Below are 22,229 nucleotides of genomic sequence, written 5' to 3' on the forward strand. Positions count from 1 at the left end.
TCTGCATACGTTGAAAGAAAAATGTTTATTCAAAACGTTTCTGTTGGTGAAATTTCTTGTCCGTCTACTGTAATTATTTCGCATACTTAAAGTTAGGCTCTCGAGCCATTCAAGTTGAGTCCTGCGAAAATCCGATCTAAGAGTGTTCGCTTTGTTTATTTATTTGCGCTCAATACATTGTTCGATTTTGCTATAAAATAGAAAGCCTCTCGCTCGTTCACGTACATAAATAACGCGAATCGAGATTATTTGAATTGCCTGCACCCTGCACTGCACAGAATCAGAAATTAAAAGAGCGTGAGAGTGCGAGATATTACGCGAAAGAGCTCTCTAATAGAATTATTGATTAGAATTAGAATGTCAAAATTCTTCTATCTTTGTTTTTATCATTTTTATTAAAAAATGCGATGCTAATTCTTTATATAACTGAACAATGTACATTAGCGACAAACAATGTACAATGTACAAAATTATTACGAAAAAAATGAAGAAAAAAATCAGTCGAGGACAGAAAAAAGTTCATTATATCCAACTTCCTCACTTTTCGGTTCACTATATCCACAAAAAATAACATTGTATAGCAAGACACGGGACCGAACATTTCGTTCACTATATCCGAGAGTTCACTATAAACTGTGTTCACTATAGCGGGGTTTGACTGTATTATCTTTTCGACTTTTATAACAGTTTTTCATTTGTTTAGGTTAATTATTATTAAAAAGAAACTTTATAATTTTTTAAAAATTCAATTCACAGTTTTGTATTAAAAATGCAGAATCATCATTTTAGCATAAATGCTTTCATAAGCTTTTTTTGTTAAATCTACTAGCGTTAACTGCACCAATGACAGTTGCGACAGATGAAAGAATTTTCAGCAAGATGAAATTTATTAAAAACTATCTTCAAACAACGTTGACCACTGAATGCATAAATTCACTGCTTTTACTCAAAGCAGAAAAAGATATTGTCGAAAATATCTTTTTGAAGTAATATCTTTTGATGAACAATAATCTTTTTGATAACTTGATAAGTTAAAGTAAAATAAAATTTTCTACTTAAAACGGTGTCTACATCGCATTTGAATCTAATTAAAATTATTATCTTTTTGAAAATTAAAAATTATATAATCCATGATTGTTAATATCAAAAACAAAACGAGTTATTTAATAGCTAACGATGCTGATAGAGAAAGTAACTTAGTGTTTTATAACCATAGAAAAAAATTATGAAATTCAGCTTAACAGAAAAAATATAAATAAAAAAAAAATGTACAATGCGCGCGCGCAAAAAAAAAAGAAGTACAAGACTGAATAACCGACTGAATAATACAGCAAAATTTGTTTTACAGTTTGTATATTAAATTTATTTCTATAGTACATTAGTTCATTGTTTTACTGTTCACTGTGCATGAATTTATTTTGAACGCACAGAGTTACTTCTTAGTTTATATTTATAAAATCAATGTAACTTTTAAATTTTTAAAATTATAAATAAAAACTTGGAATTTTTATGAACTTCCTATAACTTTGTTTTCATTCAGAAATTTAATGTCACATTAATGTTTTATAAGGAAATTTACATATAATTTAGAAAGAAAAAAATTTTAATATAAATATTGATTATTTATGCACCAATAATAAATAAATAACATTAACTTGCATTTTAATTAATTAAAATAATGAAGAATTACTTTAAATGCAAAAGTTTCATAAAAAATTCATATGATTTTATTACAGTCAGTAATAAAAACAAATGAAAATATTTTTTTTATGAATGGGATAATTTGTTAAACTTCATTTATTGTATGGTGTTTAATGCTTACTTCATGTAATTTCATTTATTTTATTTTTATCAAAATACTATTGGATTTTTAAAGTAATTATTTTGTGCTAATTAGCATTTTCATAATTTGGTATTTTCAACAAATATTTTTTCTGGATTAAAAGTATTAATTTTTAAAATTTTAATACTGAAACTATAAATACTGCCGATAAAGGATGGAAAATAAGACTTCTATGTGTTGTCTTTTTTATTTCTTTGTGTACATTTATATGAAGTTTTTATGGTTACCAAAATGGATCATGCTATCCAAGAAAACCAAAATATCTCATCTTCTCTGTTTCTTTGCTTGAAAATAATAAAAAGGTAAATACATTAAATAAAATTTGCATAAAAATTATTCCCATCATAATTATTATAATTTATCATTTCTTCAAAATATTAATACTAGTTCTGTCAATCAACTGAATAATTTTATTTTCCTTTTTAAACACAACAATTTCGATTTTTAAAACTATATAAGTTGAACCGGAACAAGATGAGAAAAATAGCTAAACTTAAAACTGCTTTAATATTCCTGAATTTCTAACTTTTTTTCTTCTTTTTTTTTGCAATTTAGGGTTTTAAAAATCTATTTATTTTAACCATGATAATCTCTACTGTAACCAATATTAAAGATAGTTTCTTTAATATTATTTTTAATGTTGTATTTTTTTTTTGTTAAGCAAAACGTTTTCTGACATTTTTCTTATATTTCCTTAAAAATTCGACTACAATTTAAAATGTTAAAATATGTCCCAAAAAATATATCTCATTCGTGAATGTTTTATCACGTAGGATTACATGACATAATATTAATCATTTATAAATTTCATGTCATTCTCATCAAAACCTTTAACAGACAAAATGTTCTTTTCAAAATAAAGCTATATTTTTAAGACACTGTACATATTGGATTTAAGTAACTTTACTTTTACTTCAATGTATTACTTAAAGAAATTATGCTTATTATTCAATTGAGACTTTTGAAAAAGGGGACATACGTGATACATAAAAATGAAATGTGAAACATGATTACTGCATATATTTTTAACACTTTATATGTTTTAATTTTTACATAATTTTAGTTTTTTTTTATTATTTAATATATAGTATTGTTATAAATAATGTATCAATCAAAAGTCTCTCTGCGGCTAAATCTTTTAATTAGTTAAAAATACAAACAAAATTTTAATTTGACAGTATCTTTAAAACAATACCTAGTCGAAAGAGCATTGTTTGATATTATTACATCGCCATACTATAAGTGTGTTTTAGAGAACTTAGGAACAATTTTGAAACTATTTAATCCTTTACTGCACATTTTCCATGTCTACAAACCTACAATTTGAATTGGATTCTAATTTTAGATTTGAATTGGATATTTTTCGTGAAATATGTATAGATAAACCTCTTATTCGTTCTTCACAAACTTACACATCCCGAAAAAAAAAAAAAAATCAAGCACTCGCATAAATGCAGCAAAAAATTTGGTCCCCAAGTGTTATTCTTCTATTTTAATAAAATGCGTAGTGGAGGTGTTAAGAACCGTAATCACTTTCCTAAATACTATGACGTGTTTAAATGAATCCTTATGTATTAAAATTTTTAAAAAAATATTTATAATTTCATTCGAATGAATATTTCATTTCTTTAAATTGTGGTTTAACGGGCCCATTGAGTAGGCTGTTAAATTCGTATAGTTACTTATGAGGTGTTTTTTTTCTGTACCTTTCCTTCAAGTGTTTATTTTTCATCCACCGTCAAGACAACGGGGAGGGCATACCTAATTATTAATTAATATCAATTTGTATAGTTTCAGTCGTTTCGATGATACAATTCCTTTTAATTTTCCTTATAATAATATTTTAATATTTAATTCGATGATATAATTCCCTAAACATAGAATAAATTTGCAGTACTTCATACATTATATAGTAATCAAACATGGAATACAAAAACATGAAAGGTTCAAAAGTTAAAAAATAAAATTGATGAAATTTTGCTATTTTAAATAATACTATTTTATAAAAAATGTATTATAAAAAGAAGAAATAATCATTTAATAAAAAAATGGGAAGTAAAAATAGAAATTATCAACAAATAAAATATTTATTTGTGAAAATGCTGTTATCATGCACTATTTTGCGGTTTGTGCCTATATAGTAAAAATTTGACTAACTGAACTCTTTTTTTTCTTCTTTTTTTTTTAGCATGCTACTATAATTAAAGTAAATAGTATTTTTATTAAAAAAAATATTTAGCTGTTTTAGACTAACAAGCCTAGCTCTCAAGGCAGTTTTTAGGGACAAATATATTTCTTGACCAGAAATAAATTACAAACTTACGACTCACCACAACTCAATTTTTATTGATATTAATGTAATAACTGTATTTACTGCTTATTCTATTGATTCCCATTATGAATCACACCTTAACATTGCAAAGTTACATCAGTATTATCCGGAAAAACACTCTTGTTTAAAATTTTTTATTTATTTACAATCTGAATACCAGTTCAGCGCATGGTGTTGAAAACAGAACAGTAAATAATCAATAAATCGATATTAAGCAGCATGCACAAGCCTGTACCAAAGCAATTAATAAAGTTAAAATAATTAAATTTTGTTACTTATTGGTCTTTTTAATGACTTTACGTTAGATTAAGAGAAACAAATTTTTTTAGAAGTTCAATTAAACAAAATAAAGATTAACAAAACATAGCTGCCACTGATCAGGCATGCTAACTCATTATAGTCAAAATTTACCTCAGACATATTTCTCCATTAATTTTACTGTATAAGAAATAATAATAGAAAGAAATAACTTCAATTACCGTTGATTTTAACATATTTAGTTTCATAAAAATGTTACAAAAGCGTAATAAACAAAATAAACACGACACAAAGACGTGGACCTTGCGCCTAAATGCCGTTTATGTTGTTCCTTGAGTTAACCTGGTGAAACAAATTAAAAAGTATTTTATTATTAAAGAATCTGCAATAAATGACGTTTTTAATTAAATCTAAAATTATATTTTTCAATTTTCGTTAGAAAATATTAGGAATTTCGGTTTGAAAGTCATGTTTTAACAAGCATATTTGAAAAAAAGCATTTTGAAACAAAATGTACTTTTTTAATCTCTCGATATTAGATAACTCGTTTAACTACTATGATAAACTTCATAAATGAAAAATACTTCCGTGATGCTGTCAAAAATGTAATTATTTCAAATAATGCATAACAAATATCTTTGAGAATATTTTTCTATGAATACGAGGTAATGACTGGACATAGCATACTTCAGGTAGACGCGTAGATAATGGAAAAATCTGTATTCCTTCGTTTAATAACTTTAAATTTTCATCAATTTACTAAAAAATGAAGTCAACTTTTTAAAAAAAAACATTAGTAGCATTTTTATAAATGTAGGATAGGAATTTAAAAACAAACAATAATCTTTGATTCGTAGGGAATATTTCTGTCCTTTCGTCATATTATCCTCATCAGTAGTTGTTAACACGGATCCGTCAGCCCCAGATCTTTCCTTCCTTTTTTTACGCCAGAGTTACATTAGAGCAGGGGTTGCCAAACTTTTTTGATCATCGACCCCTACATAATTTTTCGAAATTTCCATCGATCCCCATGAAAGTAATTTTCTGTTAATTAAAATAAAACTCTGTTAGATACTGTGTTTGCACATTTATTTTACGATTTTGAACATTTATTAAAGTAATAGTACATAGTGTAACAATAGTTTTATGAAAAATATATTAATGTTTAAATATAAATACATTAATATTTATGAAATAATAAGTAATTCTAAGTAAGATTAAATAATAAGTAAAGTAGCTGCGGATTTATTGCTTCTTAATCAATGACATGGGTGTGCCTGGTGTTTTTTTGTTTTTTTTTTTGTTGCAAGGTTCGTTATATTGGGTTCAAAATTGGTCAATTTTAATCTTAAATCCCCTCGAAACTTCACATTTAATTTATTTCTGTTCTTAGTTAAGATTGAATTTACGTGACTGAAACCGGCTTCAACCATATAGGAACTTGGAAATGCTATCATAAATCCCTGAGCTATTTCGTAAAGTCTTACATATTTTTGCATTAATATTTGTCCAAAATTTGCTTATTGTTGAATTTTTAAAATGCGTCTTTGCTTCATATCCCCATAATAATTCAGAAAGCTCATCTTGCAGGTCGATGTCCACGTTTTCAATTTCAGCAGAAAATGGCACATTAATCCAATCAATGTCAATCTTTTCCAAATCAGCAAAACGCTGCTTAAAATCGTCTCTCAATTTTTGAAGATTACCTGTATATATATCCAAGTCTTCTTCTTTTATTTCTAATTGTCACATATCTGAAAAATACTGATAATCCTTCGACCAATCGACCCTTCCTGTTCGAATCGACCCCCTGGCTCAGATCGACCCCCGCTTATGTTAAATAGACCCCTGGGGGTCTATATAGACCACTTTGGCGACCTCTGCATTAGAGCAACACATATAAGCATTTACTACGCTTTGTTTTGATCTTTTACCGTTAAATTCTGCATTTCATTCGTCTGTAACTATATTAAAAATTAACACTACCTATCTTCTTCTAATATTCTAGTTTTCATAGAAGAAACTAGATTTTGACAAAGTTAGGTGTCTGTTTTATACCATTGTAATCTCGTCTTTCATCACACGAGGACAAGGTTTCTTCTTTCAACATCCTCTTTTACCATTATTGTCCTTCAATTTTTTGAACTTACTGACTAGAGTCTTTGATCTTGAACCCCCTTTAAATTTTTGCTCTTGAACTTTCTTTATCATCGCAATAGCACGAATATTTATTGAAGAAAAAGCTTCTATCTGTTATTTTCATGATCAGTTAATCTCTTTACCCTTGGCAATTTTCACAAAGAGCACCAAAACTTCGAAAAAATACAATAAGAAATGCGGAAAAATACGTAGCAAAAATGCCCGGCAAATTTGCAAATGCAAGTGTTTTTACGATCTTCGTAGTTGCCTAAATATTACTAGTGACCTCAGTTGCCTAAATCTTACTAGTGGCCGTAGTTACTTAAATATAAAGTTTTAACTCGGACTAAATACTAATTTTAAGCATAAAATTTTTTTCTGAAAATTACGTGATTACAAATTTTGCATGTAATATTATTTCTTAATAATATACTTTAAGAATTAAATAAAAGGGATTTAAATTGTATTTTTCGATTTTCTTAAATGTTTTTACTAGTCTGAAAGTTTCCACTCAGACGGTACTTTATGTTGTATTCCATTAGACATACAAAAATTGATTAGTAATTTTCTGCGCACTTAATAGTATTTTTTAATAGTATTGTTTTCAGGATGTTTCGTAAAGACTACTACTTGGATAAATTTCTTGAATTCTTGTCACAAAAAAGTAAAAATTAACACATTAGGGGAGAAAAAGAAAATCAAAACATGATCAATCATCAATTGAGAAGGTGAGATTAAAAATTTATGTTTATTTGCCGAAAAAAACATAGTGTAATTGAAAGACACTTCAAACTAAATTCGGCAATCAAACTGGTTTTAAAGTTTTAATTCCGTTTATCTTAATAGTGATTCTTACTACTTTCTTATCGTTTTCCCTGCCTTTAAATGGTAGTTTGCGATTTCTAATTTGTATATTTTTTTAAACTTAACTCTTAATGATGATTCTAAAATTATATATGAGGACGTAGATTACGGAACACTCTGCATCATAGAATCAAGAGGTTTCAGTTTTCATAATTATATATTGAATATTAGTAAAAGATATTGATTTGATTGTGAAATATAATTTTCTTCTGTTTGATATCATGTTTTTGTCATACATTAGGATATATACATATAATAAGGGCAAGGGTAATATTTTTCTCTTTTTCTCTAGAAACTTGAAAATAACAGTTATAACTATGGTCCCCCCCAATAAATTTTATCTGACGACGCCAATGTCCCAAGCAATGGTTTGTTTCGATATTAAGAAACTAAAGTTAAGGTTATGTCGATGAGTCCTTTTATCAGTTGTTAATAACTTCGAGATGAATATTTCATTTTCAAATAGTTTCTCTGACAACCAGATAGATCTAATAAATAAGGATTAATTAATTTTAATATGTATTCGATGACACCCGTAAGTGACACCAATGATTGACAAATTTTCTCCTTCTATTGCTAATGATATGAACTCTAAAATTGAATTTCAAAAAACTGATTTAAAAATAATTTATTTTCGAAAAAAGAAATTTTTTTTTTCAATATGTCGTTTACTATATAAAGAGGCCAAATGCACAAAAATCACATTTTTTAATTTTAGAGCGCTAACGTTGATTTTTTCAATTGCTCCACAGTATTGTTTTTGGTTTTTTTAATGGGAAATCTCGTCCGCAAATTTAATATATTCTTTATTTTATTGCAGTTTTAAATGTAAATTAATTATCTTCTGCTTGGCTGCTTTGTATTTTATATAATTTATATGGTTACATTCATTGCTCTATTAAATTAATTTGTGTTAAGTTTTTTATTTATTTAACCATTAGTTTTAAAACATAAATTAACTATTTTATATTTCAATTTTCATAGCCCATTATTTTAAAAATATAATGCCTTAAAAATTGAAATTTTTATTAAATAAATATATTGACAATTTCAAGGTGACCAACTAGATTCGCGATTCAACCGAGGTGATCCAGAAAGCACAACAATTGTCAGCAGGGATGGGGCGGAGCTTCACTAAAGAGGCAGTTCGCGTGTCACGTGATTCAATTTTAGATTCTGACGGCGTTGCTCAAGCGTCATATATCACGTGATTCTTAACATTACAAGTTACATTTACAATGGATTGAACTTATTTCATTACTTATTTTTCTTCAGTATATTTTCTTTTTAAATCGCTCTTATAACAATACGTTTAAAAATATCCAGCAAAAAATATCAATAATACATTTAAAAATTATATTCAAATAAATTCTTAAAATATTTCAATTCATAAAAAAAAAACATTAATTATAAATAGCTTAATGATGCTCCATTAAATTTTTCAATTTCTTCAAAACAAAAAAAATTATAAAATTATATATGTTTTTATACTGGTGTAATAAATTCGCATATTTTATGGAATAAGCGTTAACCCGCATTTGCGTTACATGGAGAGGAAGACCACGGAAACGTCAACAGTTAACCTATATATATATATGCTGGTGAAATAAATAGAGAGAATATGCATATTTTATAGAATTTGCGTTACATGGAGAGGAAGACCACGGGAACCACCACGGTTAGCCTAGCGGTATATATACATTGAATATACATATACGTATCATATTATATATATATGTGTGTGTGTGCGTGTGTATTTGTATGTTTATGTATATGTGCATGTATGCATATGCATGTTTGTACGTATATGTACACGTAATCTGTACCTAATGCAAATTCTATAAAATATGCAAATTCTCTCTATTTCACCAGTATATATATATATATATATATATATATATATATATATATATATATATATGTTGTTGTTGTTGTTGTTACTTTACGTCGCACTAGAGCTGCACAATGGGCTATTGGCGACGGTCTGGGAAACATCCCGGAGGATCATCCGAAGACATGCTATCACAATTTTAATCCTCTGCGGAAGGGATGGCACCCCCGCTTCGGTAGCCCGACGACCTGCGCGCGAAGTCGAGCACTTTACGGTAGCACGGTTTAACGAGGACCAATACCGCACACCCTCGGTCCCTATAAAAATATTTAAAATTAACTTAATTAATTAACTGGAAAATATTTGGAATTAACTTACAGATGACATTAGCATTACTAAAATGCTAAAAAATTTTACCTAAATTTATTTTAACTATTTAAATTAGACGTGAAAATAGGCAGGATAAAAAATTATCAACTCCTGTATCAGTGTTACTAGTAAAGTAAAAATAGAATTTGAAATGAAAATCTTAAAAAAAAAAAAATAATCAAAACATCAAAAAACTGTCAAGCATCCTCTTCATAGTAAGAGGTAAAAAATTGCTTGACCTCGAGTGTCCTGTTTTAGCTAACAAAAGACTATTTAGACGTTTTGGAAGCATCAAAAATATACGGAACAATACCTTATTTGCTTAAATAGCAATAGGGAACAATACCTGATATTTTTAGATAGCAATGTCAGAAGCTTAAATATGTACAAGTGCAAAATAGAACTTTTTGTGCATAAAACCTGTATAACTTCAAAACTATTTTGCCGATCAATTCAAAGGATTTAGCGTAAAAAACTAAATGCGTTCGTCATTGTCCATATTTTTATTTTCTCACAGGAATTTTGTGATAAAAACACAATTGACACTACCGACTGCTATTTAGAATTCTTAATTTTTGAAAGCTAACTCCCCAGTAAGCTTAAAAAAAAAAAAAACTCACTGGAACAGTTAAAAAATTATTGTTACGAAAAAAATACTTGCTGTCAGCCATGTTTAAATTCAGTTTAGCGGCATTTTTTGCACACGGTGCTTTCTTTTTTCGAAACAAAGGTGTAGCGTGAGAGGGGAGCACGCTTTTTTGTTTTTTGAAAACTGCTACTTTACTTTAAGTTATCTATATATATACACTTATAAATAAATATACATTAATTTAAAAAATTAATATGCGTACATACAAAAAAATTAAATTAAATAAACAGTTTTCCATGAAAAATAAAAGCATGCCCCCCCCCCTCACGCTACGCATATGGAGACACGTGAACGATCGTCATCAACAATTGGCGGGATATGAAGAGCCGCCAATTCAGTTTTGCTTTAATGTTCAATAGGCATGTACACGCGCAACTTTTCCCCGTGTTATAACGTTTGGCATTTTTAAATAATTTTTATCAATTCAATTTTCGAATAATAACTTCGACAGTACTAATAATTTTAATGTCATATTTTAAAACCTACCCTACTGCAGTTTAATATGAAGCTTAGTAGTATTGCAGTTTAGTATTTTTTAATATCAAATCAATGCCGAACAAAGGATTAACGTTTTTTTAAAAAACTGGATTCACAAAGTATGTTATAAATTATTTATAATCAACTTAATGAATTCGTGATCCGATAATTGTAAATCAATAATTCCTGCTTCCCCTGGGACATTTTTGTTTATGTCTTTCCTTTTCCTTCAATACTGCCGTGATTATATCTAAGGATAATTTCATTGAAAGACCTGGTAAGTAATTTTACAATAACTTTGAACTTTATTTTTATGAAAGAAAGTACTTAGTTTACTTTTTTATTAATAACATTAAATGTTTTTTAATTCAATTAATTTTTAATTTAACTTTAGTTTTTTAAGTGTTTTTTAATTCAATTAACTCGTGATGTGTTTTTAAATCTATTTCCTTTTTTAGAAAAAATTTCGCCAATTTAGAATAATATGTAGCAGGAATTTATTTTAAAAATAATAATTACTTCTTCTTTAATGTTACATAACAATAATTTTTTGTCAGTACAGTGTTGCATTAGTTAGAATAAATGTTTTGTTTTAAACGTATTTTGCTGATCAATCAATAGCAACTTTAAAAGAAATGCTTAAAAACTTCTTTTTTTAAATATATAAATTCAAAAGATTGTTCTTTTCCTAAATTAAAACTAAGTCTCTTTGTTTTTATATTTGTATCGTTTTCAGTTCAAGCAAAGGGAGAAAGGATCAGGTTTCTTTCTTTCATAATTCAAGCAGCTCCTACATCATGAAGCCCATCCCACTCCCGACGACTTGCGAAAACGTCATTTTGGCCGCGCCCTCTCAAAAAACTCCCGGCCGGTAGGGATCCCGCCAAATTGTGGCGCCGATCACGATACGGGAATCAACCTGAAATATTAATTTAATTAAAATGAATACTTATGTTTTGTATTGTTAATTAGTGACATCTTAAAATAATAAAGTGTGACTTTCAAATATTTACTGAAAAGAAAGTAAGTTTAGTATTTAAATTGTTAGGTTTTGTATTTGAATTTAAAATATTTAGTTTTAAGGCTTTTTGTAATGCATTAATGTACTTTAAAAAGAAAGGAAGTTTATATATAGTCTGTTTAAAAGGTAAATGTGGTTTCTGAGATCTGTATTTTATTAAGGAAGCCTTTATTCTGTGCTTAAAATATTAGGAAATTATTGATTAAATAGATTAAATTTACAAACTATTTTACTATATAAGTGTTTAAATTTTTTTGACTGTCTTAGTCATAAATTTATTGGTGTGTAATTCATTGTAACATTATTGAGGCTATTTAAGTATTTGTACTCGTTTGTTTGAATTTCATTCTCTAGTTTCATGATGCATGTAGAAATTTTAAAAAATTAAAAGAAAGTAAGTTGAGGTTCGTCTGCCAGGTAACATAGTTTACAGTGGAGCATCGTTTATACGACGCCGAAGGGACCACCGAAAAACGTCGTATAAACGATAACGTCGCATAATCGATTTTTACTTCTAAAATTGAAACTAACTCTGTTTTCAATTAATTTAAATGTTTAACGTGTTAATTTACATAAATTTCTAAATTAGACAAAGCAAAACAAACAAATAACCAAAGGAGAAAAATTGCAGTGAGCCATTTGAATGTATGTTAACTTTAATTATATTTTCTTGCTATTATTCTCTACAATGCTTTGAATAGCGAGTTGAACTTACTGCTTTCTATGATGCAATTTTAAATTTTTAATCTCGGCCAAATCTAATGGCTGAAGCGCACTTGTGCAATTTGCAGGAAAAAAGAGAGCTTTTACATTTCCCAAAATAATTAGTATCGATGGGTGCGCTGGACATTGGTCGATGAATAGAGCAATTTTTCGTTTTTTCCTCTTCATAACATTGTCTAGTTTTTTCAGTCCTCTAGTAAAAATTACGGTCGTCATCCAAGCATTCTTGTTGACACCCTTTTCTGCATCATTCATGTTGGCAAATTCCGCCCTTTTTTAAAATACACAAGAAAAAATAAAAAATTAAATAAAGAACAAAATCGAAAAATCGACGTATAACCGATCCTGTGCGTCATATAAACGATATATTTCTACATTAAAATGAATAGGAATGATTTGGGACCACACTAAAACGTCGTATAAATGTAAACGTCGTATAAGTGATCGTCGTATAAACGATGCTCCACTGTATTTTGATATTTTAGAAAAAAAGTCTTAAAAATTCATAGAAATTATTATGGAATTTGTCTATTTTTGCCCTTTGGGAAGAATAATCAGGGGTCTGTCCAGGCCGAATTTACTACCGTTTAGCGGTACCTTCACAAATTCAATTTTAGGTAAAACGGTAGTTTCACAAATTCAACTTTAGGAAAAACGGTAGTTTCACTAAATACTTTTTCTTAAAAAAAAAAAAATTTTATCCCTTAAGGAACGATAAATCTATATTTTTACCATGTTTTGTATTGATTTTTTTATATAATTTTTAATTTTTCACAAATTATGTCAAAATTTTCACAAAATAGGTACCTTTCAGAAAAACCTAGACAGACCCCTGATAATGTATTTTGTTTTATCAGTCATGTCAAAAACTTTTTTTTGAGCTATTTTTTTGACAAATGCTAATGTCAATTCATTCATTTTATATGGGGTGTGAGGAGAGGGCAGAACGTGATTGGAAATAAATTCTTTTTTGTGCATCAGCTTCTGTGTCTGCTTGCCAATTCATGTTCAACTGGAGTGGGGGAGAACTAAGATAGTGATACATGTGTTTTCCCTTCTGATTTCAATTATGTTTAGACAAAATGTTGTAACCCAAGTTAAAACTCCCGATAGTAATAATAATTCCGTACTAAACATCTCTATAGAGTTTTTGTCGCAGAACATTAGAGTTTTTTTCAGAAAAAGTTTACCTTTGGGAGTAATAAATGTTAAATTTCTTTAAAAAATTTCATTAATAACTGTCTTAAGACAAAATTTCAATGAAATATTTTTTAACATAATTTTTTTTTAAAAAAAATTCTTTGCCAGTTCTAAATTGCTTTTGACGTCTTAGCGATTGTAGTTGGTGTGAGCAGATTTCAATAAGAAAAAGAAATATATCCAGTTATTCAGTAGTTTAAAATGATATATTTCAGTTCTGAAATTTTAAAAATTGTACTGTGAATTTTTAAATTTTGTATGTAACTGCTAAACAATTTTTTATTTAGTGGTGCGTTTCAAAATGTGTTATTAAAATTTTTATAAATATCATATTTATAAGAGTTATTAAACTGAACTTCTTCAAATATGTTTAATCACAAATTCTCGAAATTTCATGTTTTTCATAAATATGTGTAAAGCATATATATATAAAGAAAGTAACTAATGGTGATTTGGCCAAGTATGTTGCTAATTAGCAAAAAAAAAAAAAATCATATCTAAATATATATTATTTTGAAATCAATAATAAGTATTTATTTTTTATAAATAAATAATTAAAACAGCTTTATTTTTTCTTTATTCTTAGAACAATTTAAATTTTTCTTAAATTTGTTACTATAAAACCTATATTCCTTTTGCAACTTTTTTACTCACACTGACTCATTAAATTATATATATACAGTAGGGAACCGATTATCCGGAATGATCGGGACCATCGCTATTCCGGATAACGGATTTTTCCGGTTTTCTGCATCGCTACAAAAAGCTGTTTTTTTAATTGTTAAACCAAACTAAAACAAAAAAAATTTAGATATAATCTTAAAAAGAAGAAAAAATGATGAAACACACTAATGATTTTTTCCAAAATGATGGTAAGGTAAACATCTTTCAAAAAAGAAAGGAAAATCCTAAAATCTTATGAGGAGAAAAAAAAATTTTTTTTTTAAATGGCGGGAAAATGTATCGAATTTCGTTCCGGTTTTTTGGTTTTCCGGTTTTCTGATTTCCGGATAACGGGTTCTGTACTGTATTTGAATTTAGCTGAATTACATATATAGTGCTAATTGAAATGAATAATATGTATATATAAAAAACATTTAATAGAAATGTGTGTTAAACTAAAACAGAACCTGATTCTTTAAACTTTTTCTTACAGGTCATAGTTTAAGCAATTGACGATATAAGAATCTACCTTGTCAACAAACCAATTTGATTGACCATAATACCATGAAGTATTAGAAGAAAAGCTGGTTTGATTTTGCTCCATTATTATTTATAAAATAAAGATTTAAAAACTTTTTATTACATTTCATTCATAGGTGCAACTCTCTGTCCTCAGAACTGAAATCAAAAAATTTTTATTATATCCTCCAATTCATATATATTTCCAATTTGTTTTGTAAGAACATTTTCAATTTTTTGACAAGTTTTTGATACATCATGTCAAACCCCAAATTCTGGTTCTTATGTTAGTATTAAAATCAGACTGAAACTTGCTTGAAGAGGTTAGCTATTAGTCGCATGAAACTAACCTACAAATTGTTTTTTAAAAAATTTTCTCAATTATAAATTGATTTTGCTGTCTTAGCAATTGTAGTTGGTATAAAAAGCTTTATGAAAAGAAATGTATACATATTCAGTAGTTTAAAATGATATATTTCCTTTTAGATGTTTTAAAAATTCTATTGTGAATTTTTAAGTATTGTATATAACTGTAAAAGAATTTTTAATTAGGTGGCATGTTTTTAAATGTATTTTGGAAATTTAATTTTTTAAAATATATTTGTAAGAGTTTATAAAATGAACTTTTGCAAATATATATATATAATCACAAATTATGATTTAGATCGAAATATATGTAAAGCATATATATGAAGAAATTCAAACAAATGGTGATTTGGCCAAGTAGCAAAAAAAAAAATTATGTATATATATATTATTTTAAAATCAATAATAAGTATTTATTTTTTATAAATAAATAATTAAAACAGCTTTATTTTTTCTTTATTTTTAGAACAATTTAAATTTTTCTTAAATTGGTTACTATAAAACAGTGATTCCTTTTGCAACTTTTTACTCCCTCTTACTCATTAAATTATATATGTATATATATGAATTTTGCTGATTTACATATATAGTGCTATTTGAAATAAATAATATATATAAAAAAAAGAATTTTGAAAAAATATGTGTTATACTATATCAGAACCTGATTCTTTAAACTTTTTCTTACAGGCCGTAGTTTAAGCAATGGACGATATAAGAATCAAATTTGTTCTAGTCAACAAACCAATTTGATTGACTGTAATACCATGGAGTATAAGAAGAAAAGCCGGTTTGATTTCGTTTCATTATTATTGATAAAAATAATATTTCTAAAGTTAACATTTAAAAATTTTTTTATTAAATTTCATTTATAGGTTTCTCTCTATGTCCTGAGAACTGAATTCAAATAAATTAAAATCTGTCCTAAAATTAATATTTATTTCCAGTTTGTTTTGTAAGTACATTTTCAAATTTTTGACAGGTTTTTGATGCATCACGTCAAAAGTAAAATTTTGGTTCTAACGTTAGTAATAAAATCAGATGTTTACATGCTTGAAGAGGCTTGAATGAACTTTCTTCTGTCTTTGACTAATTTTTTTTTTTTTGTAATAATTTTGAAATTTCTACTTCAAAATAAATATATATACCGCTTTTTAAAACCATCAGTAGAGGGGAATGTACTGTTTGTCTAAGATAGGTACAATGACCGCCACTAAGTCTGCGGCAGTCTGGTGCTATGGAAACAAGAAGAGGGCATTTTAGAAAGGGTAGCTACGATTAAGAGGTCTCCTTTTCTCTTGCCGAAACCAGTCCTAAAGAGGGACCCCGCACCCCTACTTGAGATAATCATACCTTGTTACCATAGTCACCGCCACAGATCCAGACGAATGTCTAGCAGAGTACCTATCTTAGACAAACAGTAGCAGCGATAAGTATTTTTTGTTTGCTTCTTCTCACTTTCCCATCCATGAGCAAACCGAGCAGGTGTTTCCAACCCAGGCAGATGATGATGCACCTGTAAAGTATAAGTGGGATCAATATGCATTTTCTGTCAGAGGGAAATAGTAATTATTGGTCGGAGTTTTGGACACTAATATGTGTTGATAAGGCCCTCATTTCAACTCCTTTTTTCTCTCAGTTCAGTTAAAAAAAACTGCAAACAAGTGTCTCAAATTTAAGTATGGCGACCAGTAAACGTAAAACGTTCTTCATATGGGCATAATCAGAAAAATTGAAAAGGATGAAATCGAGCTGATATTTGAAGAGAATATAAACTATCCAAATCTGCAGTTTGTAACATGAAATAATTGTCAGTTAATAATTTCTGCTCGTGAAAAAAATTTAGATGCCCGAAAAAAGTTGAGAAAAGCAGATCGCAAGGATGTTGAGGAAGCATTACTGAAGTGGTTCTGCATTAGAAGTCTCAATCTCCCAGTATCTAAACAAATGTGATGAATTTCGTAAGAGATTTTATGAGACTACTTTTCATGTGCTAAAATGGCAGGTTAGACAGGTTTAAAATGCAAAATAACAGAAATTAAGGAAAAATCATCTGAGAGTTGAGAAGTGTTTCCACATCTGATGTTGAAGATTGCTCATCAGCTGGAGATTACTAATTTTATGTGTGCGCAGGACGAAGAGTGATAAAAAAATAACATTTTTTTTTTGCTATTATATAATATTTCTAAGTAATTTATTTGACTGATGTGTAATAAAAAGGAGTATAGTAAAAGGAACCATTAGTTAAATTGCCTGCTTAACAGATATCGTGAACTCCCGGTTATAGTGAACCGAAATCTCAGTCCCTTGAAAGTTCACTATATGATCGTATTATATTTATAAGAGTTAAAAAACTTAACTTCTTAAAATATATTCAATCACAAATTTTGATTTAAATCAAAATTTCCTGTTTTTCATAAATATATTTAATGCATATATCGCTCATGGACTGCAATAGTGGCACAACTCAAAAAACAGGTGTTTTGGACTAAGAAGAGGTATGAATATGAAAATACACATTCTTTTCAGCAGCAATACTAGCACACTCCTAATTCAATTTTAAGGTAATATTTGTTTATGCTAACTGAAGCATTTTCCTTAGCAATAAAAACTTTAAACCGTATCTCAAAACATGATTTTTTGAGTTTTGCCGCCAGTGAGCGATAAATTACAAATGTGACTGGAGATTTAGCCGAATATTCAGCTAAATATTTGAAAATTCAGTAAGAAGTAATATTTTTTATAAAAAACATATTACAACAGCTTTATTTCACCTTTTTTCATTTTTCTTAAATTAGTAACTATAAAATTGAGGTTACTTTTGCAACTTTTTTACTAACCCTGATTGATTAAATTATATATATTGTGTGGGGCGGAGTTATCTACCATGCCAACCTTCAGCTATCAAAAGGTACCTCATGATAGAATCAAGTTAGCATGCTTTATATACTAGTGAATGATGTTAAACTTTTGTAGTGGTAGTTACGCCACAGTACTCCCCCACCAGAATTTTATCAGGGATATAATTCGATGAACAGATCTTACTAGTTGATGTACTTGTGAAAGACCGGGAGAGAGTCTTCGGATTTTTTTAGTGCTGAATGTGAGATATGTATTAACATCACAATCGAATTCGCTCCTGTGTTGCCATTAGCAGGCGTTGAGAGTGTAGACGTTGTGTGTTCGAGACGAGACTGAGAAGCAACAGCGCAGGAAGTGAATGATGCATTCACAAATAGCAAGTCAACCGTACAATGTGGACTATCCATCGAAGTAGGCGTAACCGTTAAGAGATTGCGAAGTGGGCGTTACTTGCGTGAGCAAATCACGTCCGAAGGTCACCAATGTGGGGAAAGTAGTTACAGACCATGTCAACCGTCATCTATGTCGGGGTACCTTTTCATAGATGATGGTTGACATGGTCTGTAACTACTTTCCCCACAATATATATGGATTTAGCTCATTTACACATATTGAACTTTTTGGATTAAATAATATTTAAAAAAAACATTACTAAATAATATGTGTCTTACTAAAACAACCTGATTCTTTAAACTTTTTCTTATAGGTCATAGCTCAAGCAATTGACGATAAAGGAATCTTATCTTGACTATAGTCAACAAACCATTTAGAGAAGAAAAGCTGGTAGGATTTATCTTTATTATTATTTATGAAGTAAATATTTCAAAATTTTTAATAAATTTTGTACATACGCACCACTCTTCATTCCTGAGAAGAAAATATACATATCCAGTTGTTCATTAGTTTATATTTTGAAAATTGAAATGTGAATTTTTCAGTATTGTATATAAATATAATACAATCTTTAATTTAGTTACCTGTCTCAGAATGTATTGTTAAAACTTGTAATAATTTGTTATATTAGTATAAGTTGAAAAACTGAACTTCTTAAAATATGTTTAATCACAAATCCTGATTTAAATCATAATTTCATGTTTTTCAAAATTATATGTAATGTATATATTAAGAATATAACAAATGGTGATTTGGTTGGATATTCTTCTAAAAATCAATTTTTCTTTCCTTTTAAAATCAGTAATAAGTATTAGCATCCATCTGCACTCATAAGTAGAGTATTATTATTTTAAAAAATTATCTTGAGCATGAGTTAGTCTTTAGACTAATTATATTTTTGCTATCAGATTCACCTGCTTTTCTTTGTGTTCAATTACCAGTAGCATTAGAGTTTGTAAAAATCACATCAAGATTATATAAATTTAAAATGATGAATAGTTTCATTAGGCTATAAACATGAATTGACTGTATGAAATTTTTATTTCTCCCCATCTAATGAGCGTATTTTTGTATGTTTTCCATTCTCAGTTTTATCTTGGAAATTATTTTTTCTTATTATTTCAATATTATATGGTGCAGCATGCTGATTATTAGCATTTACTTAGTAAGAGTAAGCCTTATGTGAAATTATTATACTTTTTGCCATCAGATGGATCTTTTTTTCATTAGTGCAATTTTTAGTTTCATTAGAATTTGTTAATATCATGCCCAGATACTATAGGTTACTAGTTTCTTTAGGCTAAGCCTGAATTGACTTTTTAAAAATTGTAACTTTTATCTATCTGATGAACCAGGGAATTTGTCGAATTTTGGCAGGTGTGCCGTTGTCTTGACAACCGCCACTTCTGCTATAGATTTGAAAAAGAGTTCTATGCTGTTTCCTTTCGGTAACTGATATTTATTTAGTTTAGCTGAGTTTATTCAGACGCTTAGCTTTTAGCTTAGTCTATTCAGACGGTTTTTATGTAAATCATTGATGTTCTTATTTAACTGATTTAAAAGTTACTTGTTGCGATTCGGTTTTATGTGATGTGAAAATCCAACATCGCGATTTTTATTTAAGCTTTTTTAAAATCAAATTTCGTGATTTGTATTCACATAATTTTAAAACCCGATATTGCGATTCGTTTTCAAACGGCTGTATTATCAAACATTGATTTTCGTATTTATACGCAATTTAAAAATTACTCGTTGTAATAAGTATTCACGAAATCTGCAAATTATGCATCTTTCTTACTTACGCGATTTAAAAATGCAATATCGTGATTCATATACACGTGATTTTAAAATCCAACATCGAGACTCTTATTCACTCTATTTTAAAATCCAACTTCCCGATTCATATTTAAAAATAAATGTAGCAATTCTAATTTCCGCTATCTTAAAATCCAATGTCTCTATTTTAAAAATAAGTTAGCAGCTATGGGTAACATGATTGTAATATTTTAATGATGGTAGTCAATTTAACAGGCGAACACAAAGTGCGTACAGTCGATATTACCGAAACAAATAAATTCAAGTTTGATTAGTCAAAGTGACTAAGATTGTCAGTAACAATCTATCAGAAGATATTAAGGTAAAAGTTGGCGACTGTTTTAATTTAAAATGATGGAACAGTAATTAATTTAAAATGATAATTAAGCTGCAACTTCCTATAATTACTTAATTTACTTTAATGTAGTAGTGATCAAAATTTTAAAATTATATATTTTTTAAAAATTTAAATTTCACTGTCTAAATGCTTCTGTCACTTTAAATACTAAATAAAAATCTCCCAGTAGAGTTGAAAGCTGCTTTTATATATATCTCTGCGGTTTCACAGTATTATATAGAACACTCCCCTCCCCCTCCTGCGTTGTAAAAGTTTTTTTTTCTTTTTTGTTTTTTTTCCGACCTCTTTCATGCCTAGACTTTGGTATGTTTTCCATTCTCAGTTTGTCCTTACAAATTATTTGCTATCATCAATATTATATTAATCATTATTATATTAATAATATTATAATTATATTACATCAATCATTTCAATATTATATTAATGCAGAATTTATAAATATCTCGTCGAGTTTGTATAGGTGCAAAATGCTGATTCATTTCATTTGACTAAGCCTAGATTGACTCCATAAAAAAAAAATTTTTTTTTTTCTTGAGATGATCATATTTTTGTATGTTTTCCATTCTCAGTTTGTTCTTTCAAATTATTTGTTCCCTTTATTTTAATATTACATTTCTGCAGAATGCTGATTATTAGCATTTTATTAAGTATAAGTTGGCCTCATTTCTAATAATTAATTTTTTGCCATCCGGTAGCAAAAAAATATCAGTTGCATCAGAATTTATAAATTCACATCAAGATTGTATCGGTACAAAATGCTGACTGGTTTCATTAGGAAAAGTGTGAATGGACTTAATAAACAATATTTTTTATTTTTTTTAAATCAGTTGAACATATTTTTTTATGTTTTCTATTCTCAGTTTGTTCTATTTGTGCCCTTTATTTTAATATTATATTTGGTACAGCATGTTGATTATTTGCATTTTTTAAGCATGAGTTGGCTTCATTACAAATTATTATAATTAAATATTTCAAATTATTCTTATAATCAGATTAACCTTCTTGTCCATAATTTCAATTGTCAATTGCATAAGTACTTGTAAATGTAAGTGGAGATTTATTAGGTTTAAAATGCTGACTAGTTTCATTAGGCTAAGAAAGAATTGACCGTATGAATAAATTGTTTTTTTCTTTCCATCAGATAAACATGTTTTTGTATGTTTTCCATTCTCAGTTTTTTTTGTCAAATTATTTAATCCCTTTATTTCAAATTTACATTGGTGCAGACAATCTATCATACCTAAAAAATTGCTATTAGCAGGTATGATTCTTAGTGACTCAAACAACTTAGTGATTAACTCATTCAAAATGCTAAACACTTTTATGCTAAGCGTGAATTGAATTTATAAAAAATTTATCTTTTCTTCGAAAGGGAAAGTTTCGTCTTATTCCATTCATTTCCATTTGTATGTTTTCAATTCTCAGTTTATTCTTTCAAATTATTTGCTATCATTTATCTAATTTTTTGCAATCATTCATCTAAAGAAGAATTTACTGTATAAAAAATGGTGTTTTTTTTTTTTTCGTCTTAGGAAAAGATTTTTCTCTTT

At 28.0% G+C, this 22,229-nt stretch overlaps 1 long non-coding RNA gene across 1 annotated transcript; it reads left to right on the forward strand.

Annotated features, from left to right (window-relative positions):
* Positions 1-11,632: 11,632 nt before the first annotated feature.
* On the forward strand, positions 11,633-20,915 carry LOC122272720 (uncharacterized). The gene is made up of 4 exons (XR_006227242.3): positions 11,633-11,785; positions 14,863-14,956; positions 15,942-16,041; positions 18,820-20,915. It is a non-coding gene; the product is annotated as an uncharacterized LOC122272720 (long non-coding RNA).
* Positions 20,916-22,229: the final 1,314 nt, after the last annotated feature.

Source organism: Parasteatoda tepidariorum, chromosome 7 (genome assembly GCF_982258835.1).
Source record: "Parasteatoda tepidariorum strain Cologne lab strain chromosome 7, Ptep-v5.0, whole genome shotgun sequence".
Classification (NCBI taxonomy): Eukaryota; Metazoa; Arthropoda; class Arachnida; order Araneae; family Theridiidae; genus Parasteatoda; species Parasteatoda tepidariorum.